At 45.0% G+C, this 26,972-nt stretch overlaps 1 protein-coding gene and 1 long non-coding RNA gene across 5 annotated transcripts in view; one reads left to right on the forward strand and one right to left on the reverse strand.

Annotated features, from left to right (window-relative positions):
- KCNS3 (potassium voltage-gated channel modifier subfamily S member 3) overlaps positions 1 to 26,972 on the forward strand; it is a 466,063-nt gene that overhangs the window by 106,981 nt on the left and 332,110 nt on the right. The gene's annotated exons all lie outside the window — the stretch shown is intronic.
- The window catches only part of LOC310840754, a 190,788-nt gene that overhangs the window by 38,868 nt on the left and 124,948 nt on the right, over positions 1 to 26,972 (reverse strand). For 2 of the 3 annotated variants that reach the window (XR_014562093.1, XR_014562094.1), the window contains exons 2-5: positions 23,461 to 23,501; positions 5,164 to 5,248; positions 1,886 to 1,994; positions 1,394 to 1,464 (exon numbers count right to left, since the gene is read on the reverse strand). This is a non-coding gene — a long non-coding RNA (uncharacterized lncRNA). The remainder of the gene's footprint in view (positions 1 to 1,393; positions 1,465 to 1,885; positions 1,995 to 5,163; positions 5,249 to 23,460; positions 23,502 to 26,972) is intronic. The other variant, XR_014562092.1, reaches the window with a different exon arrangement.

A 26,972-nucleotide genomic window follows, 5' to 3' on the forward strand; every position in this document is an offset into this window, starting at 1 on the left:
CAGAGGCAAGAGACTGTGTGTTTCAAATACCTGAACAGCTGGGCCTTACCCAGTTTCCTCAGAAACCAATCGAAGATACAATACTAAACCTGAATTACAGTAAAAATTAGGATGCCAAATCTTATTCTGTTTTCTTTTCAGTTTTTGATGGAGAAAGCAGAAAGATAATCTTCCACAAAATGGGCCAATTTCAGAAATATGTTTGCTCGGGCTTTAACTAAAATAGGATTCTATCCTTGGCCTGAGGCACTATCCAGCTCGCTGCAGCTGTCAGAATGAGGAAAGTTGCCTAGGAACCAAAATTAAAATGAAGCACATAGGATTATATATATTTTTAAGCTCAAAGCTTCTATTTTTCACATAGCAAACCTCATCAAGATTTTCTTTAGAGTTGCTGTCATTAGTGGCCAAAAGACAACAGTTGGATGAATCAGTCAGAACCTCATTAGACCCTCTCTTTGATGTAATGGGTAAAATGAATACTAGGGTGGAAAATAAGATGAAAGCGCCACAAATGAAAGCATTAACTAAAGCCTTGGGAGATTGGAAAGAACAGAACAGACCCACATGACCTACACTGGTCTATTCCAGAAACATCATTTCATAAATCTTAAGGGGGAAATGTAAATAGCCGAGTCAAGGGATGAGATAAAAAAAATTGGGAAACCTCCTGCCAACCTCAATGGGAAGAATGAATGCGACTCTTGTTTTCTTTAGCAAAAGTGTACTGAAAAAATGAAACCAAGGGTGCAGGATTCCCCTGCCGAGCCCCATCAGTGGAAGCTCTGAGCAAGGACTACTGCTTGCATAGTGGAGCTTTTCTCCCCTCACATGCCCCTTGCGATTGGGTCTGGAGAAGATCTGGAGAACCCCCGGAATAATGCATAGAGAGAGGAGAGGGGCGATCATTTCATCTGGCAAGTTGAAATGCTTGTGCAGTTGGAACATCCATCATCGTTCAACACTGAATTCCACCCAGGGCTTTCTTTAAGCAGAAAATGCAAGTTATACAGGAGTCACCACCTCATTCAGAAGAGACTACAGAGGGGGAAAAGTTATGTACAGTGGTACCTCGGGTTAAGTACTTAATTCGTTCCGGAGGTCTGTTCTTAACCTGAAACTGTTCTTAACCTGAAGCGCCACTTTAGCTAATGGGGCCTCCTGCTGCCGCCGCGCCACCGGAGCCTGATTTCTGTTCTTATCCTGAAGCAAAGTTCTTAACCTGGAGCACTATTTCTGGGTTAGCAGAGTCTGTAACCTGAAGCGTATGTAACCTGAAGCGTATGTAACCCGAGGTACCATTGTAAAAGGTAACTGATTTGTGGAACTCCTTATTTAATGCACAAATGCCACTGAAGTACATTTTCTGTGGCTATGCTGAAAAAATCTGTACCCGCTAAACAGCCTCTGTCCTTCTTGACGAAACGCAATGGTTCACATGGCAACTTGTCTTTGTTCAGCACCCTGGACAAGGACATTGTGTTAAGGGTACTCTAGAATCTGCTTCGGGAGATTTGTTTACTGCAAAAGGGTGATTTCAGAGGTCTTTCCGCTCAGAATTGTTACCTGAATAGATCTGTTGAGGAACTCCGGCCTACAGTTTATTTGAACACCTAACTGATGCCATAAAAGGTATGATGTAATTCACCTGCCTTTGTTGTTCTGTAAAGTACCAGGGCAAGTACTTCACAGCTATCTCTCAATGAATATTGCCAACAGAGGGATAATTCTGCAGCAGTAGATAGAAAGCATCAACCCAGCCAAGCAGCCCCACCATCTTAAACAGCTGGTTTTATATGTCATAAAAGGGCAGCAAATTGCTAACTATTTATTTCATTATTGTATTATTATTATTAAAGGAAAGGAGATTTAAATGTGATCCTACCTGACTCACGCCTTCAGACACAATACACAAGTCGAAACAGAGCCATCCTTTGCAATTCACACTCCTCTGAATTTTGCAATGCCAAGTAATGTGTACAAAAATCTATGTCCTAAAGTGCGTATAAACATGCACATATTAGTGAAAAGAATACAAAAATGCATTTTACTGAGGGGAGTTGCTTTGTGCAAATGTGCTTAATAGACAATGTTGCATACAAAGATATGCAGATTAGGAGAAATCCACTGATGAGTTTTCACCAGGGTTTTGTTGTTGTTTTTTTTAAAAAATGCAAACTGATGCAAACATGGAGAACTAAACTTAAGACTGAAAAAATGGGAAACTAAAATTGACAGAATGCACCTTTTTGCATTCAACTCCCATTCAGGTCCTATAGGTTTCCTTACTACTACCCTCTTTATGATATTACCTGTCAACTTTGGATTACATTGCATGCATCCAGTGAAATACATTCTTGTCCATGAAAGCTTATGTCATAATACATTTTTATTTATTTTTATTTTTTATTCAAAATTATAACAAAACATATTATCCAAAAACATATCATCCGTGTCCCCCCCCCCATTTTTCCTCCCTCTCCCCCTCCCACACAAAACCCACCCACCCCCACTCCCCGACTTCCCTCAGTTCCAGTCTTTGGTTTCTCTAAGAATGCTGTTTTCTGCATGTTACAAAGTTGTATAGATCCTCAAACTATTTAGCTGATTATTATCAATAAAAAGTTTGTGAATGTTTATTCAAAACCTGCCAAGGAGTCCAGTTCACTTTGTTGCATCTTCAGATACTTTGTAAAGGGTTCCCATTCATCCTTAAAGTCACAGTTATCCTTGTCCCGTAGCTTATATGTCAATGTCATAATACATTTTTAAAATGCCACAAGGCCCTTTCTTGCTTTGGCTGCCGCTACCGTTCTGTAAATTTTAACAAAATATACATAAAGCACTGACATGGAGGCAAGCTAGGAACTTCAAGCCCTCAATAATCATATGATAAATGTCTGATTTTGAAAATGTGTGCTTGCCATGGAGGTTCTTTGGTGCATGAATATATCTGAAGGTTATATTCAAACCTGTTATCGCATTAATCATAAATAATCAGCGTCCAATTAAAATGGCATTTTCGTTAAGGGGGAAGGAAGGCTAAATGGCCTGGAGTATGATAGACGCAGAGTATCGCAGTTTCAAAAGGCATCTGTATGACAGACAGATTATTAACATTCCTTGGAGGCACAGCTGATATGCAAGGACCAGAGCAGATGCCATTTGCACAGGGGCAAAGCAGACACACATCTGGGTCTGGAGCCTCTAGCAAAACGATAGAATAAGGAGTTAATGCAGCTCTTTGCCACTCCACTGTCTCCAGCCTTTGCCATTTATGCTGCAAAGCAGAATTACATGGGTGATGCCAAAAGTACAATGCAGCTAGGAATGTATTAATATTAGGAGTCATTTTGGACTCACAGCTGTTCATGGAGGCGCAGATCAATTCTGTATCCAGGGCAGCTGTCTACCAGCTCCACCTGGTACACAGGCTGAGACCCTACCTGCCTGCAGACTGTCTCGCCAGAGTGGTGCATGCTCTAGTTATCTCCCGCTTGGACTACTGCAATGCGCTCTATATGGGGCTACCTTTGAAGGTGACCCGGAAACTACAACTAATCCAGAATGCGGCAGCTAGACTGGTGACTGGGGGTGGCCGCCAAGACCACATAACACCAGTCTTGAAAGACCTACATTGGCTCCCAGTACGTTTCCGAGCACAATTCAAAGTGTTGATGTTGACTTCTAAAGTCCTAAACGGCCTTGGCCTAGTATACCTGAAGGAGCGTCTCCACCCCCATCGTTCTGCCCGGACGCTGAGGTCCAACGCCGAGGGCCTTCTGGCGGTTTCCTCATTGCGAGAAGCAAAGCTACAGGGAACCAGGCAGAGGGCCTTCTTGGTAGTGGCGCCCGCCCTGTGGAACGCCCTCCCACCAAATGTCAAAGAGATAAACAACTACCTGACATTCAGAAGACATCTTAAGGCAGTCCTGTTTAGGGAAGTTTTTAATGTGTGACATCTTAGTGTCTTTTTGGTCTTTGTGGAAGCCGCCCAGAGTGGCTGGGGAAACCCAGCCAGGTGGGCGGGGTACAAATAATAAATTATTATTATTATTATTATTATTATTATTATTATTATTATTATTATATGTTCAAATTATTGTTTCGACTGGATTTGTAAGCTTGTATTTAATGGAGCAGATATACTCTAGCTCTGGCTATCACCCATTTCTTCTTAAACAGAGGAAATCAGTTGGTTCCAGGTCTCTAATATCAAAACCAAAGTAGCCCCCAAACTCCTGTGTGTCGTTCCATTATGGATTGGTGCAGTTAACCAACCGCTGGAACGCATCCGGTCCAAATTTCTATGCAAAATCCTGGGGCTGCCAAATTGTGTGCCATATGCAGCCATGTGTCTGGAAACTGGACAAAGGCTGCTGGAAACCAAAGCATGGCTCACCTCTTTAAAATTCTGGCTCCGCCTACATTTCATGTCCAATCCGTCTTCTTTGACTTTCCACATGCTTGCAGAATCCCACCACTCCAAATGGCTAGCTTGCATTGAGAGCAAAATCAGAACCTGTGGCCTATCACTCAGGTCGCTACTTATGCTCCCACAGTTGGAGCCATTCCAGACAATCAAGTGCAGAATCCTAGAGATTGAATTCCAAATCCTTTGCAGTGCTGCCAATAAAACCTTTTCCATTTGGGCTGGAAATTCCACTCTCGTTTGGCCAGGACACTCCATATTTACACCAGGTTTGCGATCTGCACCTACTCAGAGCTCTTTGCCTCGCAAGATTTAACATCTTACCGTCTGCAGTTTTGCAAGGTAGATTAGAAAACAGGTTAGCAACCAGTTTGGGATGTGGGTGGCACTTTGGTCTAAACCACTGAGCCTCTTGGGCTTGCCGATCAGAAGGTCAGCGGTTCGAATCCCCATGACGGAGTGAGCTCCCATTGCTCCTGCCAATCTAGCAGTTTGAAAGCATGCCAGTGCAAGTAGATAAATAGGTACAACTGTGGTGGGAAGGTTTCTGTACGCTCTTGTTTCCATCACAGTGTTCCATTGCACCAGAAGTGGTTAGTCATGCTGGCCACATGACCTGGAAAGCTGTCTGTGGACAAACGCCGGCTCCCTCAGCCTGGAAGCAAGATGAGCGCCACAACCCCATTGTTGCCTGTGACTGGACTTAACCGTCCAGGGTCCTTTACCATTACCTTTTAGTAACGAGTTTCCCTCACATCAGCAGGAAATCTTAATGCTTGGACCATGGAAGGAAGTGCATGTGTGGAGATCAGAGACCTTTAAAAAAAGAGAGAGAGTTACTGTCTGACTCAGACATATTGCTACAATTCTTCAGCCCCAAGCTGGAGGGAGAAAATATCTCTGTGAGAAAATATTTCATCTAGAGAAGAAATTGCAAGCCAGCTTTTCCTCAGGCTAGGCTCCTTCCTAGACTTCCCGCTACTGGAGAATTTCTGTCTCTGAATAGTCTAGTCTGTGATCCTGGAGGCTGATTATCACACCTGCCAACCTGAATCAGCATTAAATGCAGCGTATTTTCCAGCAGGGTGCCAGCATCTGCTAAAAGTAAGTCAGCCATGCTGGCTGTTATGTAAGGAAAAGGTGCGCTTCCTGGAAATGGTCAGTGTGAACAACGCTGTATAACTAACATCAGATTAATAGGTTGATGGAGTAGCACATAACAGCTGTAAAGAGTAATCATGTAAGGAAGGTGGACTGTTTCTTGGGGTTCTCTCTCACGTCATCGGGGCAGCAAAAGTGTGTGAAGGAATGGCAATACCTTAGCTTTAAAAAAAATGGCTGAACAATTCTACTTATTGCAGCCCTTCAGTGGATGAGTGCACAGAGTATCGGCTTTGGTGAAGAAGGTTTTATTGGGTAAAATACAGAGCAGGCATCCCCAAACTTGGCCCTCCAGATGTTTTGGGACTACAACTCCCATCATCCCTAGCTGACAGGACCAGTGGTCAGGGATGATGGGAATTGTAGTCCCAAAAATCTGGAGCTTGGGGATGCCTGATACAGAGGAATGAAGAAAGATATGGAGGGGAAGAATGAATTGATTTGGGGGCATTTCCAAATGGACATGAGGAGAGAGATTTTTCAGGGAGAACCACTACAGAACCCATGAGTGAAGCAGGTGTCAAAATCTTAAGTGTTGTGGAAGTACTCTGAATGCACATTCATTGCCTCTAAATATGCAATCCAGAAACTGAAAGCATTTGGGGTACGAACTATACAGTGATTGATTTTTTTTTATTTGCTTACAAGGACTAATCCATTTGCCTGCAGGAGCAACGCGGAACAATTTCTAAATGCAGGCATCCCAGGCCTACTCGGGAGTTGCCAGAGCTGATACACCTCAGCAGATTCTACCAGGGCTGACACCTGTCCTAATACTGCCCCCCCTACAAATTCTCCCTTATGCTGCCACTGGTTCTGACCCACCCCAGCAAGGCGTGAAGCTGCCAGCCACCACTGATCTCCCTACCCCATCCTCAGATGAGATTTCCCAATCAATGTGGTGTATCTCAAACGGTGAGCTGGGGACCACTACCAGTGATCCTCAACACACAATTGCAGAAAAGCTTGGTTCAGCTGGAACTCTGCATGTGCCCCCAAGACCGCATATGTAATTTGCCTTTGCTCCGAGCCATGAGAGAGTTTTCTTGCTGTGGCCAGGGGAAGACCCTAGTGTGTGTGGCGGTGACAATCCCAGCACATCCCTGGTGGCTAATTAATTTCAGAACCCAACGCCATCTCAAAATACAAGTAACAGCCTTAAATCGGCAGATGACCACTCATTAGGAACAAATGATTATCCGCTGACAAGCATGCCCCACCGTAATTAAATATCCTTTTTCATTTCTCAAGAAAGGGGAGTTCATTCCCTGTCAGCCTGGATGCGACCGCGTTGCCGCTAGATTGTGTTAATTAGGTCAGGTATTTCTTTGCATTTCTGAGAACTTCTAAAGATCATCTTTTTTCCAGCAAAAGGCAAGAGTACCCAGCTAGAAATAGATTGAATAAACTGGGCTGCCCACGTAGCCAGGCTTTCACCCTGTGGCATGACAGTTAATTCAGTCAACTCTGCAAGGCCAGGAATTATCCATGCATGGCTTTTGTTATGAAATGTTACTTAGGTACAAGCCTGGATCCTTTGTGGAGAGGCTCCTGTTACATTCCAGGTGATGCAGTAAGATACGTTTCAGTGCAGAATGCATCCCGCACAGCCAGACCTTCTCAGCACTCTGCTCAGCCTCAGGAACCCATCAGCACAGGAAAAAAGAAAAAACATTAGGGGTGCATGACCTGCCGTGAAAATTCTTCTCAATATTGATCCAGAGTAGATCCCAATGTATAGTTAGCAGAGTAAAAACTTAAACACGTTGCAGGATTCCCCAAAAAATAGACCAGTGGCAATTGTATTTCATCCAGCAGAGCTTTACTGCTGCTGAAGGAAAATGAGCTTAATGGTCACAAATCCAATACATTCAGGATTGGCACTGTCCATAAGAAATCCAGTTGCAGCAGACTTAACTTAAACTTACAATAACTGATAATAAGTCTAAATCTTAACATTATAGCATACTATGTACAGAACACCACACCAGAAGGAAGGGAGATAGAAACAGAAAGTGAAACCCAGGCTCCTTCTGGGTTCAGCATGACCTTGACAAAAAGAGATAACAGAACCAGTTTAAACCAGCGGTACTCAGCTTCTCTGAAGGAATAACCCAAACATCATGAAGCCTTCTGCTTGCTTCTTTCATACAGAGAAGCTTCCAGAAGCCTCTTGAATTAAGTAGAATAGGAAAGATCTCTACACATCAGATCAATACTTTCTACAGTAAGAAATGCAAACTGACAGTTCAGCCTAGGTGGCATATAAATAATTATTATTATTATTATTATTATTATTATTATTATTATTATTATTATTATTGTCAGATGCATGACATTACATTGTGAGACATAAAACATGGAGATTGCCTGCCACCAATTGCAGCCAAGCAGCCACTCAATTCCCATTCCACTATAGTGAAGACAACAGGGCCGGATCTACACTGATCTGTAAAAACGCTATTAAAGACTATTTTTAAAAGGTTATATAGCTCTCAATGCAATTTCCCATTGTCAAGAGATTGCTGCTCTGCATTGCCCTCTGGTTTCACATTTTTATAATGCATTTTTAACGTTATAACCAACCAGGTTTGCCTATCCAGCAGGAGTGGGGTCCCACCAGGATGCCAAAGTGGTGGCAGGTGACCAGACCAATAGCAATGCCAGAGTGGTAGCAGGGATCACCCAGTGTTTGGGTAACAGCCGGGATAGCTTGAGACAGTAGAACACGAGACTCTTCATCTCAGGGATGTGGTTCCTTCCAACTTTACAATTCTGTGGTTCTGCAATAGGTAGCACTAAGCCAAGGGCCCAGATCAATACACCAGATCAATCGAAGCTCACAGAACTGTATTTCAGGGTTACTACTTTTATTGAGTGTTTCAGTCACAGATTTCCCACATAATGTGTCATTTGAGCTTCAGATCAAGAAGCAGTTATGAGGTTTGTGTAGCAATTGGTGTATTTATTTGCAGGGAGAAAGGTTTCTGTTTTTCTCCTCACTTACCCAATTACATTATTTTTCTATTTATTTAGCACTACCTGATATTTTCAGAAGGTGACATTAAAATTCTTTGGTTTTCCAAAAGCAGTTTATGTGCTTCTTCATCAAATGTAGACCTGCCAAGCTAAATGTTGTCCCATCCCAAAAAAAAGAATAGTAGATTTGAATTCCTCGCACCCAAAAAATGTACTTTTATGGCCCCTCAATGAAGAAATGTGCAAAAGAATAAGTTTCACCCCACTAAAATAGCATGCCCTAGTGGGAGGGGGTTAGAGAATGAAAGTGAACTGTGAAGACACTTTCTGAGAACATATATATATATACTCCTCAAGAGCTCTGTTTCATAATGAATCCAAGGAAGAGAAAGCTAACAAGCAATGACATTCCTTGGGGTAGTTGTGGGGATTGGTTGATGGAGCAGTGTTTCATTCATATTAATGGACCAGCCTTCTCTGGATAAATACCAAATACCAGATAGTACAGTGGTACCTTGTCAGGAGCCCATCCTACACTCGAGTAGGACCCTCGCAGAGACAAATGCCCGACTGGCATGTTCTCTCCCTCCTGGTCGTTCGTTCGGGAGCTTCAAAAGCTTTCTTCAGCCCGAACATTATAGCGACCGATGCCAACAGACATCGGCACACTTAGGGATCCGCAGAGTCTGTGCAGTTTGTGTGACAGACCTCAGCAACTCAGCATTTTGGCTAATCTACTTTATTTACATTTAAACACACACGGAGCACTGCAACATGGCTCCCTCTCTCTCTACAGCAAGAGAACAGCAGACAACAAAGAGAAAAAGAACAAAGGACAATAGTCCCACTTCACAGAACACAGTAACAAAAACATCCTGTCTCCGTCACTTCCCACTTTGTGGAGTCAAAACATACACCGTCATGTGATAGACAAAAATCCCATGACTGCAATCATAGAGCAGGAATTCTAACATACCTCGGGTTATGAACAGTCCTGCTTACGAATGCTTCGGGTTACGAACGCCACAAACCCAGAAGTAGGTGTCCCAGGTTGCAAACTTTGCCCTGGGATATGAACGCAATCCGCTTCCGGGGCCGTGGGAGGCCTATGTAGGGAATGCGTGCCTCGGGTTAAGAATGCTTCGGGTTAAGAACGGACTTCCAGAACAAATTAAGTTCATAACCCGAGGTACCACTGTAAACTGGATCTATCCAGAACTATAATCTCCCTTGTTGGCCTCAATCTACCCAAAGATAAGTCCCATTAATTTCAATGGATGAAAGTTAAGACTGATATTAACAGGAAGTGGTGAATATGATGTGGGTTGTGTGTGGGTTTTTTTCATTCGATATGTCTAAATAAGCACATGTATAACAAAGCAAATTGCAGGGCGCTATTAGGGTATCATCCGTACACAGTAAGCATTATGACGCACTCTCAGCTTTGAATAATCTAACTTCACAGTTCAGTTCCACTTGGTTAGGCAAATTAAAATATGTATGAGTAAATAGCTTTGTGGTTTGTGAATAATGCAGGAACAGTGAGACAAAAGCAGTTTCAAGACCTCTACCAAATGCCACTTGGGATGTAAACCAAAGGACAATGTAGTCAATGGAGTGTCTCTCTTGAGTTAAGGGGGAGCTGGCCTGCACTTCTTCATGTTTTACATAAAGGTTGATTACTCAGGCTTTGGGCAAGATTAGTAGGGATGAACTGGAGAGTTTTGCCATTTAATTAAACATCTTCACCCTCAATGCATTTGTTGTTCATTACGCTGTGAAATTGCTTTTCTAGTGGCTTGATATATTTTTGATCTTCTAACGTGACAAGTTGTTTGTTCAAAGCATCTGTAATTCCAGTGGAGGCTAGTATTTGCTCTCTATCCTTTATGCATTTTTTTCCCAAACACTTGCTTTCTCATCTACTGTTAATTTGTAATTTTCATTATATCCCATAGCTAAAACGTAGTCCTCCACCTTCGGGGAACATATTTAACATCGTTTGATTCATACATAACGTTATTCAAGAGGCCCAGCTTATAACATTATTCATGAGTTGAATATTTTCAACTTTTATCCTCCTTCAAATTAGCCCAGCGAGGTATAATAATCTAAATAAATTTCTTACAGTTGTATTCTTCTCTTCTTCCAAGGAGCTCACAACTGTGTACAGACAATCCCCTTAATTCTCAAAACAATCCTGTGATGTATGCTAGCCTAAGAATTGGTCAGTTAACCAAAAGTTCTTAAGTGAAATTCACAGCTAGGTAGAGAACTTACCCTCCCTGGTCCTAGTCTTTCACTTTAAGTCACACCACACATATGAGTAAGGCTAAAGCAGGGGTTTCCAACATGGTGCCCATCTAGTATTGTAGGCTACAACTCCCTCTTAGCATGGCCAATTTTCCAGGATTGATGGCAATTTTAGTCAAGCAAATTCTTGAAGACATCACATTGGGCTTCATGCTTTAATCGGTAGGCTGGTCAACTGGCTTTCTGGCCTGAACCCTAAAGTTGGAAGGGGCTCTCCCAAACTTTGACTCAGAGATGCCCACTTTCCTTGGCTATTTCCACCATCGTAGTCCTTTGTAGCTGTTCCTCCCCGAGCTACTGTTTTTCAGCTACCCTTTTCCCCTTAATGTGCCCGTTGTTTTATGTAAGCATCCATTTCGAACCAGTGCTATGTATTCCAAGATGGAAACATTGGTGGTCATCAGGCAGGAGTGCTAGAGGCAGCAGCGTGTGTGAAGACAAGGGGCTGTATGGTTTTAACTATTCAATTTGTTATTGCTTTCACCAAATTTCAAATTATCAAGGGGGACAGTTATAGCAGCAGCAGCAGCAGCAGCAGAAGAGAGGGCAGTGCAGGATCTTGTCCTAGCAAGATAAGTTGTTTAAAAGGATGAGGCTGGATTGGTCCTAAGGACTGACAGCTGACTGAGTTCCAAGTCAGATAGGGCAGCTGGTATTGCAGCCTAGTTGGAGCTTTGAGGAACATAGTTCCACCTCCAAGGCATGCATAGCTGTCAACTTACAGATTTGAAAATAAGGGACCAGCAGCCTCGAAAATAAGGGATCAGCAGCCAAAATAAGGGATTTTCCAAGCACAGGTATGTTCACCTTATGAGCCCCTCCGAGCCAAAGGCAGAAAGCCCAGCCAGCAGCCAAACGAAGCCTCAAGCCTCAAGGAAAACCACCATCACTTCTCCGCTGGGAAGCACTGAGCAAAGGGGAGTCCCCAGGCAACGCAGCCGATTTGATCAGCACAAGGCATGCAATCTCTACAGCCAAGTCGTTCTTAGACTCCTTATTGGGTGAGCAACGCAGCCAAACAACACAGTTGGAGCCTCCCTCCTCCCTGGCCGGCAAGGAGGGAGGGAGAGGAGCTGCTTCCTTTGAAACCCGGGAAATTTAAGGGACATCATCAATAAGGGACAGCAGCGGGACATGGCGCTGGGATAAGGGACTGTCCCGCCAAATAAGGGACACTTGACAGCTATGAAGGCATGTAGTAGAATATGGCCTTAATGGTGCAGGAGATAGGGCAATGGAGCCTTGCTCTGGGGCAGGAAGACAGACACACAGCTGTACCCTGAACACTGATATAATGTATCATACACAACGTGCACCGAACTGCATGAGGTATACCTATTTTACCTTAGTGTCTGGCATTCTGTGTATCAATGAATGCTATTTTCACAGTACTACTGGTTATGGGTCAATGAGAAAACACGATTATCCTCCTTTCCTCACTTAAACTTCATTCAAACAGATTGATTATGCTTTTAATATGCAATTACCACGCTTTTGCTTTAAAGGCTAGCACTACAAGCTGACAATTACCACTCTGCACTGATAAAAAATACCTAGCTGGAAAAGCCTTATTGATTTGCTTCTGGATTGTTAAACCAGCTCTTCAAATCTTTCAATGGGATCCTCCAAACGGATCCTCCAAAAGAAATTAAAAGGGATCATACAGCCTAACCCCTTCCGCCACCCGCCCCTGGCAACTCACAAAAATATGTTCTCTTCTGCTTGTATCAATCAGGTGGTGAGCAGCTGTATTGTGATTCTCTCCATATACCGACAAATTCTCATTTATTTCACCGAAATTCCACTGGCCAAAAACCTAGTATAGGAGATAAGAGAATAAAGCTTATCACTGATTGCTTCTGAACAGAAAAGCAGATAATTTTTGAAAGCTGCATTACACACGTCATCCAAGAAGTTCTACCATGAACAACTTGGCTTTTAAGAAGCTTCCTAATGTTGTTTATTATTATCTATTAAATTTGTATACCACCCTTCATCCATACATCTCAGGACAGTTCATAACATAAATGTACAAGATAAAAATACATAATAAAAGCAAAACAAACCAGTAACCCCCTTCACCCATCCCCACAAACAAATTTAAAACGATATAGGATGTTAGTCAGCCAAAGGCCTAGTTGAAGAGGAAAGTTTTTGTCTGGCACCTAAAGGTGAATAATGAAGGCACCAGGACAGTCATTAATAATGATTTAGTAAGATTGTGGCAAGTGCATTATAATAATTATATACATGCTTGGCGAAATAACTCTTTTCACTTTTACAGCAGCAAAAATGCGTATCAATAAGCATTTTTGTATTGGCCTCATTTTAAAAGCATGTCTACTTTGCTAATCCTATACCAAGGCATGCTGATTTTTAAACCTTATAGTCAATTTATAAGCTCCTGAACAAGAACTAGTTGATAGGATTGCATGGCGATATTTTATACTTCTCAGTGCCTGCTAACCCTTCTGGTGCATGTGAGCAGGCACAGTGTTTATGTTGGCATAAAGCGTGTTCTCACTAAAAGGAGAGCACGGGTTGCGGATGGGGCTATACAAGGCACCCCATGATTGCTAGGCAAGTTAAAGCCAGGGCTTGTTTAGATGGGAGGATCTGGTTATCTGGGGAAAGTTGATGTTGCAAACTTAGGGGTGGGGTCAGTGGCTATTTAAGCAAGGTCCACAGCTTTCTCTTTCTCTTTTGCTGTGGACATCGGATCTCATCGGATCTCTGAGTGACTACAGCAGAAGTTTGGGTCGTATACCTTTTCCCTTTGTTTTTCTTCCTCCATTTTCTCCTCTTTCTTTAATTTGTTGCTGAAAGATCCTTCCCCACTTTATTTAATTTTCCTGTTTGTTTTAATTCCCTTTAATTTAGTCGGGGGGGGTGCTCGGCCTGGGCCCAGGGGCCGTGTGGGGAGGGCTTCCCTCAATTCCCCTGCCCTCTTGCAGGGTCGATCCCCAGTCAAGGGAACATTTCTTCTCAGTTTGTCCTTGCTTCTCCCTTCCCCACAGGCTTCTGTTGGCTGCCTGGCTAGGGGTGGCTTACCTTGCCCTGTAGCAGGCCCTGGGAGGCCGGCCTGGTGTTGCTGGGGGGCTGGGTGCCGCTGGTTGTCCCCAGAGGTGCATTGATTTGAGCGGAGAGCTGTGAGGCCTCCATTTTGCAGCCTCATTAGGCGGGAGCGCCATTTTGATTCCTCTCGGCCACGTGGCGGCCTCTAGCGTTCAGGCCTAGTAATTGCAGGGCCTGGTGGTTGCTTTATCCTAGGCTGAGTATAATTGGTACTACTGCGACCTCTTGTGGCAGTTGATATGTTTGCAGGCAATTAATTTCTTCAATTGCACGCAGCCTGGACGGCTAGTGTAGGTGTGTGTGCTGGTAAAGAGCACAAGGTTGTGGTTTGTTTCCGTATTGGACAGCTTCTGATTTGGTGGCTGGTGCTCTTCCCAGCTGCTCCTGGGTTACCGATCTGTTGCATAATCTGTAAGCAAGTGGTTGCCTCCTGTCTACTGGTGCATCATTTTATAGTCTAGGTCTTAGTTTTAATTAACTATTTAATTCATTCTGCTTCATTTTCTTGCAGATTCTAGCGTCTTAAAGAACTTAGTTGGTTTTTTTTTTTTTGTTTTTGTTTTTTTTTTTTCTCTACTTAATTTTATTTTCTTTTCTTTTCTCACCAGTAGTAGGAATGGCTCCTAAGAAGGCAGCAGGAAGGCCTGTTCCAGCCCGCTCCTCGAAGCGGCCTATAAAAGGCCCATCCCAGGCCTTGCGATCTCCGCAGCCTGGTCAGTCCTTGAAACGCATCCAGGCTATGGTTTCAAGTTTGTCTGGCGACCCGGTGACACTGGCAAGGGTAGAGGCGGAGATGGATGGCCTGCTACACCGTTGCTCGACCCCGTCAACGTCATCAGCATTCCCGCCTCCCCCGGTGGATGTTTCCTCTCCTGCATCATCATCTAGTGAAGAAGGGGAGCCACTGTTAGCCGGAGTTGGCTTACCTGATGCTCCGCAGGTCCAACCTCCGGTGCTGCCTGTATCGCAGGATGCAGTGCCTAGGGGCCGTGGTCGTGCCAGGGTCGGCGCCAGAAGAAGCGCATCGACCCGGGGCCGCGCTGTACGGGGCTCACCTGTACGGCCCCCAGCGCTGGGGCATTCTAATCCAGTTCATTCACAAGTTGTCTCTGTTCAGTCAGCCCCAGGTGCAGTGCAACAGGGTGAAGCGTCAGATTCTTCGATTGAAGACAGTCTTCCTCTTCCTCCAAGGTCCTCTTCCGGTGGGCATCGTCGCCGAAAAAGGGGCTCCAGGAGGCACTCTAAGAAGAGACGGAGGGACACATCGTCCTCCACTTCAGGTACTTCCTCCATCAGCTCTAGCAGTGATGAGGGGGCCCCCCTTAAGCTTTACTGGGGCTACGGGGAGTCGTCGGGGCTGCCAAAGTGGGTTTGGGAGCGTAGGGCAAATTCTCATAGGGCCAGGTATGGCGCCGTACAGGAGTGTCGAGAAGGGGTCCTGGTGCCTGACGTAAGAGTCTCCACCAATTCTGCTAGGGATATTATTCCTGGTGCCCACTTGTCTTCCAAATTGCGGTCTAGGATTCTGGATGGCCGCTACGTGGATATTTTCAGCTTGGCTCCTCCGCTTGATGGTCAGGAGCCGCTGGACAAGGGCCTTTCCGTTCCCAAAAGACGGACAATTGTAGCAAAGGCTGACAGGACTTTTGAACGTTGGATGGATAGTTTCCAGGTTTTTGCTGGTGTGATTTCTGCAGCGTATCCCAAGAGGTCTCTGCACCTCTGGGTTTATCTGTCTATTGTCCGTTCAGCTTTTACGATGGCTGGCGAGACTGCTGCATTATCATATGACCAGAACTTTAGGCGTAGGGCGGCCAAGATACCGACGGCCCGCTGGGACAGGAAGGACTTGGATGTGTGGACCACTTATGTGGCACCACGTATTGAGAAGAAGGCTTCTGAGTTGCAAAAATTCAAGCCTGCCACCCAAAAAGTTGGGCGCAAGTGGTTCTGCTGGGACTTTAATAAGGGCATTTGCCAACGTCAAGCCTGTAAATTCGCACACCTTTGTGACAAATGCTCTGGGAGCCACTCGGCTTCTGCTTGCTCCGCGGCCAGGCGGCCCTTTTGCAGGGGAGGGGGCTCCCAGCAGCCCCCCAAGGTCCCTGCCCAGCCTCCTGTTCCCGGAGCAGGAAAGTGATATCTTTTCTTTGGCCTATACTCCGGTTCGGCTACAGCCGTTACTGGCGTTACTGGAATCTTACCCAGACAGAGAGTCAGCGTCGTATTTGAGTAATGGTTTTTCGCTGGGATTTAGGATCCCAGTGGTCGTGGCCCCTGTAGCCCAGAATCCTAGGAACCAGAAATCCGTTAAGGACATGCCTGGTGTGGCGCGTAGGAAAATTGAAAAGGAGCTGGCTTTACGTCGTATGGCTGGTCCTTTCGCCACCCCCCCCTTTCCTAATTTGCACATTTCACCCTTGGGAATAGTTCCCAAGAAGGCCCCGGGGGAGTTTCGCCTAATTCATAACCTCTCTCATCCTAATGGTACGTCGGTTAACGACGTAATTCCCCCGGAGCTCTGTTCGGTGAAGTATGCCTCTCTTGATCATGCGATCAAGATGATAAGGAAGTTTGGGCCTGGTGCCCTATTGGCCAAGTGCGACATTGAGTCGGCTTTTCGTTTGTTGCCAATTCATCCTGAGGATTTCTGGCTGCTGGGTTTTCAGTTTGACGGGGGATTCTATTTTGATAAGGCTATGCCCATGGGCTGCTCGGTAGCTTGTGCGGCTTTTGAGTGTTTCAGCTCATTCCTGGAATGGGCCTTGCGCGACAGAACCGGTTTGGGCGGGGTTACGCATTATTTGGATGACTTTTTACTGGCCTCCGCGAGGGACACGGGGAATTGCGTGGTTCTGCTGCGTGCCTTTGCGTCCCTGGCTGAAGACCTGGGGGTTCCATTAGCGGCAGAGAAAACTGAGGGTCCCACTACGCAACTTACCTATTTGGGTATCTTGTTGGATACCGTGGCCCAAACCTCTAGTTTGCCGCCAGATAAGTTAGTTGCTTTAAGGAAGGTCATTGAAGAACTGCTCCCATTGAGGAAGGTTACCTTGCGACAGCTTCAGTCGTTGCTAGGTCATTTAAACTTTGCTTGCAGGGTGGTGGCGCCGGGGCGCCCGTTCTGCTCTCGCCTGGCCAAACTTACCTCGGGGCTGCAGGCACCGCATCATAGGGTTCGTTTGTCCGCCCAAGTGCAAGCCGACCTCCGTGTGTGGCTGGAATTCCTGGAAGAATTTAATGGCGTATCACTGTGGCAGGACACTTTGAACCTCCACAATGATTTTCAAGTGCATTCGGACGCGGCAGGGTCACTGGGGTTTGGTTTGTTTTGGGACGGCAGGTGGTGTGCTGAACCTTGGCCCCAGGCTTGGTGTGGGGAAGCGATAACTCGAGACCTGACATTTCTTGAGTTTTTCCCCATAGTTGTTGCGGTACACTTGTGGGTCGAGCATTTTAAGGACCATCGGGTTTGTTTTTGGTCCGATAACCAGGCAGTAGTGACTGTTTTAGCTAAGCAGTCATCCCGGTCGTATAGGGTTTCGGCCTTGCTTCGGGTGTTTGTTTTGCACTGTCTGCGTTTTAATATTGTATTTTCTGCTCGCTTCGTTCCGGGTATTTCTAACGAGATTGCTGATGCTCTGTCCCGTTTTCAGATGGAACGATTCAGGTCATTGGCGCCAGAGGCTCGAGACCGTCCGGAGATTTTCCCGGATCATCTCTGGAACCTTGGCAACACTTAGTTTCACAGGGAGTAGCAGCATCAGTCGCCCCTTCCACGCTAAGGTCCTATAAGAAGGCCTGGGCTGATTTTCTGTCCTTTAATGGCCAATCGGCGGGGGCGGTCATCACCCCTCATTCTACTGCCCAGGTGCTTAAGTATCTGGCACATTTGTTCCAGATGCGCCGGGCGGCTAGGACCCTGCGACTTCACTCGGCAGCAATTTCTTTCTTTAGCAGGGCCACTTTTGACAAGGACCCATGTAGGAAGTTTGTGGTGCGCCGGGCATTGGAGGGATGGGGACGGCTCACCCCATCGAGGACTGTTCCCGGAAGTCCCATCACTTTTGAGTTGCTGATACAGATGCGCAGTAAACTGCGGAGCATCTGTTGGTCCAAGTTTGAGGCCCGTCTATTTTCAGCAGCCTTTTCCTTGGCATTCTTTGGGGCACTGAGGGTAGGCGAGGTGGTCCTGGAGCAAAAACGGGATGGAGGTTCCAGGGGTTTGCTGTTGCAGGACGTGAGCATGTCACAGTCGGACCTGAGGGTGCATATCAGGAATTCGAAGACCGACCAGGTGGGTAGGGGAGCCGTCATTCGGCTCTCGGCAACGGGAGAGAAGGGTCCTTGCCCCGTAAAGGATCTTAAGAGATACTTGTCCTTGCGGCCGGCAGGCGAGGGGCCTTTGTTTATTCATGAAAATGGGCACCCTTTAGTCCGGCATCAGTTCACTAAGGTGATGCGCAAGGTGGTAGTGGCCTGCGGCCGCAAAGCATCGGAATTTGCTCCTCACTCCTTCCGTATTGGTGCCGCAACGACAGCTGCCCATTGGGGTTTGTCTGCAAGGAGGATAAAGGACCTGGGTCGCTGGAGATCGGATGCATTCAAAGTATATGTGAGGAAATAATGGTGGTGTGTGTACTGACATTTTTGTGTTTTAACCCTAGGTCTGGCCGCTATCCGTATTTGGATAGTGGGACACAGCATTGTGCACTGGGCCGCTGTCAGAGCTCGTCAATCTGGTCTGGGAGCTGGCTTGGGCCTTCCGCAGCACGTGCAGGTGTCCTGGATTTCCAGACGAGGGATGCAGTGGAGAGAATTATTGCCTCTCATGCACAGACGGGTCCTCCACGCTGGCCCCCCTACAGCGATAGTGGTGCAGCTGGGGGAGAATGATATGGTTTCCTCTTCCTGCTTTGGGCTGCGTGCTGCCATATTACTGGACTTGAGGGATTTGGCGGCCTTGGTGCCTTCAACCACACTAATTTGGTCGCAGCTGCTGAAACGCCGCATTTGGAGGGGTAGCCCTTGCCCGGCGGCCACCGAAAGAGTTAGGAAGCGGATTAATTCCGCGGCAAGCAAATTGGTGGTTGGTTTGGGCGGATTTGTGATTCCTCACCCTCTGATTTCATTCAAGGCCTCTGAATTATTCAGGGATGATGGGGTGCATCTTTCCCCGTTGGGGAATGATGTCTGGTTGGATGCAGTGGTGTCCAAGTTGAGGGTGTGGTTTAGTCTGTGAGTGGTTGGCGGCGAGCGTAAAGGGCTCGGGTGGCGGTTAGGCATTGGTTAAAATTGGTTGGTGGAGGGGTATGGATAGGCTGGGCCTGCCCCTCCAATGCTGCACGGGTATTCCGTTAAAGGAATTCTGGAACTTACCATCCCCTTCGTCCAAACCCTTGGTGCAGGGTGCGGGCCGTGTAAGTTCCAAGGAGCATGCGGGGATTAGCTGAGGGTCTGTTTCGCAGCTCCAGTTGACCCTGATCTTGCTCTTCCGCACTGACTACGGAGTCAGGGCTGTCCCCAAGGCGGGGAGGACAGATAGTCTAACCAATGCCTAAGCAACCACTCACAATTTGTATTGATAATAAAGTTGTGGCCAAAATTATGCCAAAAACCTTAAACAAAAATAATGTGTGAAGTTTGAGTTATTGGGTTTGGGGTGTCTTGGGGACCTCAGCACGCAAAGCGTGTTCTCACTAAAAGGAGAGCACGGGTTGCGGATGGGGCTATACAAGGCACCCCATGATTGCTAGGCAAGTTAAAGCCAGGGCTTGTTTAGATGGGAGGATCTGGTTATCTGGGGAAAGTTGATGTTGCAAACTTAGGGGTGGGGTCAGTGGCTATTTAAGCAAGGTCCACAGCTTTCTCTTTCTCTTTTGCTGTGGACATCGGATCTCCCGCCCGCCCTCCCTTGTTGGGCTTCGCTTGACCTTGCTATGCCTGTCATGGGGTCGTTCGCCTTGGTGCGGGGGCCCAGTAGGAATTTACCTCTTGGCTGATTAGTGTGTGCCAATTGGGTTTTGCCTACTGCGTAGCAAATCGTCACAACTTGTAAGGTTGGCGGTTAGGCATTGGTTAAAATTGGTTGGTGGAGGGGTATGGATAGGCTGGGCCTGCCCCTCCAATGCTGCACGGGTATTCCGTTAAAGGAATTCTGGAACTTACCATCCCCTTCGTCCAAACCCTTGGTGCAGGGTGCGGGCCGTGTAAGTTCCAAGGAGCATGCGGGGATTAGCTGAGGGTCTGTTTCGCAGCTCCAGTTGACCCTGATCTTGCTCTTCCGCACTGACTACGGAGTCAGGGCTGTCCCCAAGGCGGGGAGGACAGATAGTCTAACCAATGCCTAAGCAACCACTCACAATTTGTATTGATAATAAAGTTGTGGCCAAAATTATGCCAAAAACCTTAAACAAAAATAATGTGTGAAGTTTGAGTTATTGGGTTTGGGGTGTCTTGGGGACCTCAGCACGCAACTCCAGACACACACAAAATGAACTGCCTTTACATCTTTTTAAATATTTGCATCATGAAGCCAATTTCATTTTCAGTGCAGAAATCCCCTTTAGGATTTCCTTTCTATACAATTTCAATACAAAGAGCTCCTGGAAGTTCAGTTCAAAAATTCTGACTATGAAGAACTACAGAATATCTCCTTCTTAACTTTGACATAGGGAAAAAAATACGTGTGAATAAAAAGATCTGTGTAAATCTTTCAGGAACAGTATTCCTGCCTTAAATAAACCTCTTAACCAATAGCTTTAAGCTGATAAGATAGCAGTCTGGACCAGGTCACAAACTTACCAAAGATGGATCGCATCATACTCATTTCAGTGATTTCCATTCCTGACCACAGACAAGCATGTGAACTGAAGTAATTTCCTCTTCCTTTTCTACCTGAATTCTCCAGCATCCTTAATTTGGGATGCAAGGTTAAGTACAGAACTGCTCTTGTTGTCTCACATGCGTATTCTCCTGGGGACTTGCCAGCCATGCCCCGAATCTAAGAATGGATGCATATAATATAGCTGCCACCAAGAGAATGCTACTTCAGATTTTCCTTTTTTAAATGTGGTGGCATAGAGAGAAAAATGATCTATTCATGAAAGAGTTGGCTCTGTTCACCAATACTAAGGGATCAGGATGTAGAAAGTCACAACTAAACACTACCTGCTAATGGGTTTGTGCTTATGTTGAGGAGAGCAAACTCAAAGTTTGCTTTGCAGAAGCAAATGTGAATGTCAAGGGTTTTTTTAAATTCAACATATCCCCAAATGAAAAGCTTTGATGAGTCAAACTCTATCAGTGCCAGGAAGATAAAGGAAATTGAATGCATGAGCCGCTTTTTTAAATAGAAAAACTATTCTGTTTTATCTTCTTGTTTGATCGGAGATACATCTTGCCACTCACCATGTTGTCTGTTACTGTTCTGACATCAGGGCAAGATAACAATGAAAACAATACCAGAGATCATGATCCAATCCACAATTTTGCGCTCTTAAATCTCACTGAAATCAATGTGGATTTAAAGGGCTCAGAGCTCTCTGATGGATTGTAGCTAACAATATATAACCAATTCATCAATGGGAATACAAGGCTTAAATAAGAGGGATGAATTTATTTTCCATTCTTTTCATCCTGAATGCATTTCTAATCTCAGACAAAAACCTGGCTATTACCTGTGGTTATAATAATTTATGAAACACCATCCTAGATTTCAGTTCAATTTACAACTGTCTGTTGGCCTGCATTATTACAGAATGAAGATTTCCCCTTCCAGAGATAAAAAGGTAAAGGTAAAGGTACCCCTGCCCGTACGGGCCAGTCGTGACCGACTCTGGGGTTGCGCGCCCATCTCACTTAAGAGGCTGGGGACCAGCGCTGTCCGAAGACACTTCCGGGTCACGTGGCCAGCGTGACGAAGCTGCTCTGGCGAGCCTACACCAGCGCAGCACACGGAAACACCGTTTACCTTCCCGCTAAAAAGCGGTACTTATTTATCTACTTGTATTTAAGGGTGCTTTCGAACTGCTAGGTGGGCAGGAGCTGGGACCGAACGACGGGAGCTCACCCCGCCGTGGGGATTCGAACCGCCGACCATGCGATCGGCAAGTCCTAGGCGCTGAGGTTTTACCCACAGCGCCACCCACATCTATCTAGAGATAGGCATCCCTTAAAATTTGTGATATCTTAAAACCCTAGTGATCATTTAAGACTGCCTTTTTCATTTTACACTCAGTAACCAACATGTTATCAAATAGCAATCTGACTTTAGCAACCACGAAAAATATATCTCAGCAGATTAGTGTCATGTAATGAACAGAGCATCGCTGTGCTGGATGTTTGTGGGTTTTCTTTTCAGCACACAACTTGGCAGAAGCTGTGTGCGCACACACAAAAGTTCCTGCCAAAATACAAGCCACCCATTGTAGGGGGAAAATCAGTTTTCATCTTGAACAGTGCTCAGCACGATCCTCCATCCTTTTCTCTTGGCAAGCAGTTTGACACGAAAGTGGGAAGGAGCATACAGAATTCTGTTGTGGATCATCTTCGTTAAAAATGGTTATGGCCAAAAGTTTCACCCCCTGTTCCAACTCCTCCACTGTTTAGTGAAACAGTTCCCTACATTTTAGCTAAGCAGTAAAATTTAAAACAAAATAGTAACCACTGGGTTAGATTACTGCAACGTGTTACATGTTGGGCTGCCTCTTAAGATAGTTTGGACACTTCAGCTGGTGCAGAATTTGGCAGCCAGGTTGCTCACTAAGGCAAGATAGTTTGAGCATATTACACTGATCCTGGCCCAACTGCTCTGGCTTGCCAATTAGTTTCTGGGCCCAATTCAAAGTGCTGGTTTTGACCTATAAAGCCTTAAACAGCTCAGGACCACAATACATCAAGGACCACCTCTTCCCATATGAACTAGACCCTGAGATCATCTTCCAAAGCCCTTCTTCATGTACCTCCTCCTTGAGTGGCCTGGAGGGTGGCAACATGAGAACAGGCCTTCTCTGCAGTGGCTCCCTGTCTGTGGAATGCTCTCCCCAGGGAAGTTCACCTGGCACCTTCATTGTACACCTTTAGGCGCCAGGCAAAAACGTTCCTTTTTAACCAGGTCTTTGATCGATATGATTGACACCCAATGCCCTTTTAAAATGTGTTGGGGGGCGTGTTATTGGGTTGTTTTTATTTTTGTTGTTATTATGTATTTTGTATGTTTATATTGTGATCTTCTCCTGTGAACTTCCCTGATACCTGTGGGTATAGGGGGGTATACAAATTTAATTACTAACAACAATAATTTAGATGGCTGTAACTTGCTCTGGGACCTGCTAGTGAAGAGGGGTAATAAAATTAATACACACGGGGTGATTTCTTGTTTTCCACTGTTCATCAATATAGGACGAAAGAGGCAGAGAGGTAGATTAGGTAGCTAATGCTCAGTAGGTGCAGGAACAATGGAAGCTTGAATGTAAAGGGATAAATTTCATTTTACATACTTGTAAAAAGCTGAACGTGGATTAAAAGCCATATAAGGAATCTTAGTAGTGGCAGTTGAGTGCTGGTGGTTGCTAGGTTGCGGAATTCCTTGTGACACGCCCTTCATTGTGACACCTCCCTCTGCTGGCTCCTTGGTCACTAGGGCTCTAGAGGCATAGCAATCCCATTTGGTTTCATCATTCAGCGAGTGAGAGAGAAAGTGGATGGAGATGTAAGTAGACTTTCTCATCAGCATCTGCATTCTGTGCTGGTAATGCTCCCTGACAGTCTTAGGGAACATTTAAAAGATTTAGATCAGGAATAATTTAAATGCTTCAGCCAGTCCTTCTGGGCATCTTTATGACTCCACCCACTGATTTGTAACAGTGAAGGGAAGTGACTGTAGGTTCTGCTTACACTTTAGGAAAAGGAAAACTAATAAGATATCATACCTTGTAAAAGGGCGTTCTTTTTGGGCTAGTGACAAAAGAGTCACTTGATAACTCGCCATGGGAGCATTAAGCATGTCCTCTGGAGAGGGCATTTCTTGCATGGTCTTCCTCCCCTTCCTGCCTCCCAGGGCTCATCTTTCAAAGGACAGCCAAGGTACAAAACCCTTCAGCATGCTGATGTTTCTTCTATAGTAATATTAGTATGTTGTGTTTGATGTTTCCATTTTAAACGTCCCTTCTCCACACTAAGCAAACCCACCTCTTTCAATGAGATGATAATTGTCTTATAATATCCAGTGGGTGCTATTCTGGCTACAGTATTCAAGCACTCTCTTCACAGGATACCCATAATGATATGCCTAGGAAAGTGAATTCATCTTGAGCTTTGAGTCCTGAATGCCCAAACCAGTTTAGGGATGTAGATCAGGAGAGTACTGTGAGTCCCATTTCTCACATTTGAACAGGCCTTCTCTGCAGTGGCTCCCCGTCTGTGGGATGCTCTCCCCAGGGAAGTTCGCCTGGCGCCTTCATTTTACACCTTTAGGCACCAGGCAAAAACGTTCCTTTTTAACCAGGCCTTTCGTCGATCTGATTGATACCCTATGCCCTTTTAAAATGTGTTGGGGCTGCACATGGATTAAAAGCTATATAAGCAAATTTAGTAGTGTCAGTTGAGTAGTGTCAGTTGAGTGCTGGTGGTTGCAAGGTTGTGACACGCCCTTCATTGTGACACCATTGTAGACTTTCTCATCAGCATCTGCATTCTGTGCTGGTAATGCTCCATGACAGTATTAGGGAACATTTAAAATAGGGAGGTCCTAAAGAACAGCAGAACATTCCAGGATCAAATCAGAAACTGGGACAGCTAGCTTCAGTAAATCTGGGCAAAAGTTTCCTTTTTGACCAGGACCACCTCTCTCCATATGATCCAATCATCATCTGAGGCCCTTTTTCATCTGCCACCTCCACAAGAGATCTGGATGGTGGCAGCACGAGAATGGGACTTTTCTGTAATGGCTCCCCATTTGTGGAATGCTCTCCCTAAGCAGCTTCAGCTGGCACCTTCATTGTACATCTTTAGGTGCAAAAAGAAAATGTTCCTCTTCAACTGGGCCTTGGGCTGATTGACATCTGATGCCCTTTTAAATGTGTTGTGTGAGGGGGTTGTTGGTTTGTTCTTGTTTTTATTATGCATTTTGTCTTTTTTAAATTTTTTATTATGTTGAGAACCACTCTGAGCTCTATGGTATGCAAATTTAATAAATTAATAATAATAATGTAGGTTAGTACAATTTTAGAGATATACACTGTTTGTACTCATCTAAATTTTTCCATGCCATGTAACCTACTCTCATTCTTTTCTATTGAAACATAAAAAGTCTGTTGCTATGTAGTTAGAAAGGTGGGAAACAATGGCAAGGTAGATATTCCAATTTTATATTGTTGCTTGATAGAGATCTAAATGAGAAGCAGAAAACTGAAGATAATTTTTCAGTATATTTTCTGCCTGCCACTTATAAAATGTTCCCATTGAAACTGTAGCAGCTAGGAGGCCAATATTCACTCAGGGCTTGTCCTCAGTTGAGTATTACTTAGCTGGTAATCCACTATTTCCGCTTGCATTAGAATTTGTTTTTGAGGAGGTGGTTTAGTCCTCCCCTTTTATTGCAAGTAGGTGTTCTGTTTTGTTCATCCCCACTTTTCCAATTTGTTGGTTCTTTTACACAGTGCCGTTTTTCTAGAAAAAACAGTGCTGGAACTCACCATGAACACTTCCCTCATTCTTTTAGAACGGCAATAGCGCCCGCCTGAGAGGTGCTGGAACTGAGTTCTGGCAAGTTCTGGCTGAAAAAAGCTCTGATTTCATGCTAGCTAAGTACCATCAGGGCATTTGCACAGATAGTTTAAATGCACACATTTATTTATTTTTTACAGCCTTTCTGTGCAATGTATAGCAGCAGTCACAGCTTGAACAGGCACAGATCAAATAGTGAACTCCCTGACAAACATAACATTGGCTGCCACTGGTGTGAATGAAGAAACTCGCCCTGTAATGGGTCACAAGCACAGAGCGAGGACTGCTGTTGTTTCATTTGAGCAGTTGATATAATGCAGGTAGAAAACTCAACATTCTGACACTTGTTGTGAACATACCACATAGCACAGGCTCAGTTCTAACCATGGGGCTTGTGGACTCTCCTTCCTTGAAGGTTTTTCAGCAGAGGTTAAGGGGCCATCTGTCATGGAGGCCTTGGCTGAGGTTCCTGCATTGCATGGGGTTGGACTAGATGACTCTTGGGTCCCTTGCAATTCTATGATCCTAAGGAAGGGGTTAAAACATTTCAACTTTTGTTGCTTAAAACAACTAGACTTGCAGCACGCACAGGGTTTGATCAGCAAGTCAGATTTCAGTTGGAAAGGCTTCTGTGCACAGAGCATTAATGAGGCCTTGAAACATCTGCCCTAAGAGCTGGAAATCAGAAAGTGTTCCCTTGCAGAGGTGACCAAAAGCCTACTCTAGAATCTGCTTTAGTGAATGAACTTTTTTGACCGCAGTGATACATTACAAGGTCAGACATACAGTATAGTCCAAAACTTTCACTGCTTAATAAGAATGTGCACTTCAGTGCTGAAAAATAAGCTTCCAGGGTAGAAGATTAATCACTTTTCAGGTCAGCATTCAAGCACTCCCCAGCAACTCTTAGCTTGTATTCATTACCTGCATTTCAGCGCGTATATTAAAGCCAATGGTCTTATTCTTCCATATATTTAGTGAGTTCCCTTCACTGGCACAGATTTCCTTTCTTTTTCTTCCACTTTGGCTTCTAGTCATCGGGAACAACAACTCTCCTGCTTTCTGATAATCTATTTCTGCCCTTATCAGAAAAAGCTTCCTTCTGCCTTCTTCATATGAAAATGTGATGTCTTGTAAATTATGTTGTTCAGCCATCCTGACACATTATTTTAATGCTGACCTTTGTAAAAATCCAGTGAATGAATATTAACAAGCCTCCCTCTATCAGAAAATTAATTTAACGGCGTGCATAGTTACTGTGAGCATCCCTTGGCAGCGGTGATAA

The sequence above is a fragment of the Podarcis gaigeae genome (assembly GCF_964106915.1).
Source record: "Podarcis gaigeae genome assembly, chromosome: 3".
Classification (NCBI taxonomy): Eukaryota; Metazoa; Chordata; class Lepidosauria; order Squamata; family Lacertidae; genus Podarcis; species Podarcis gaigeae.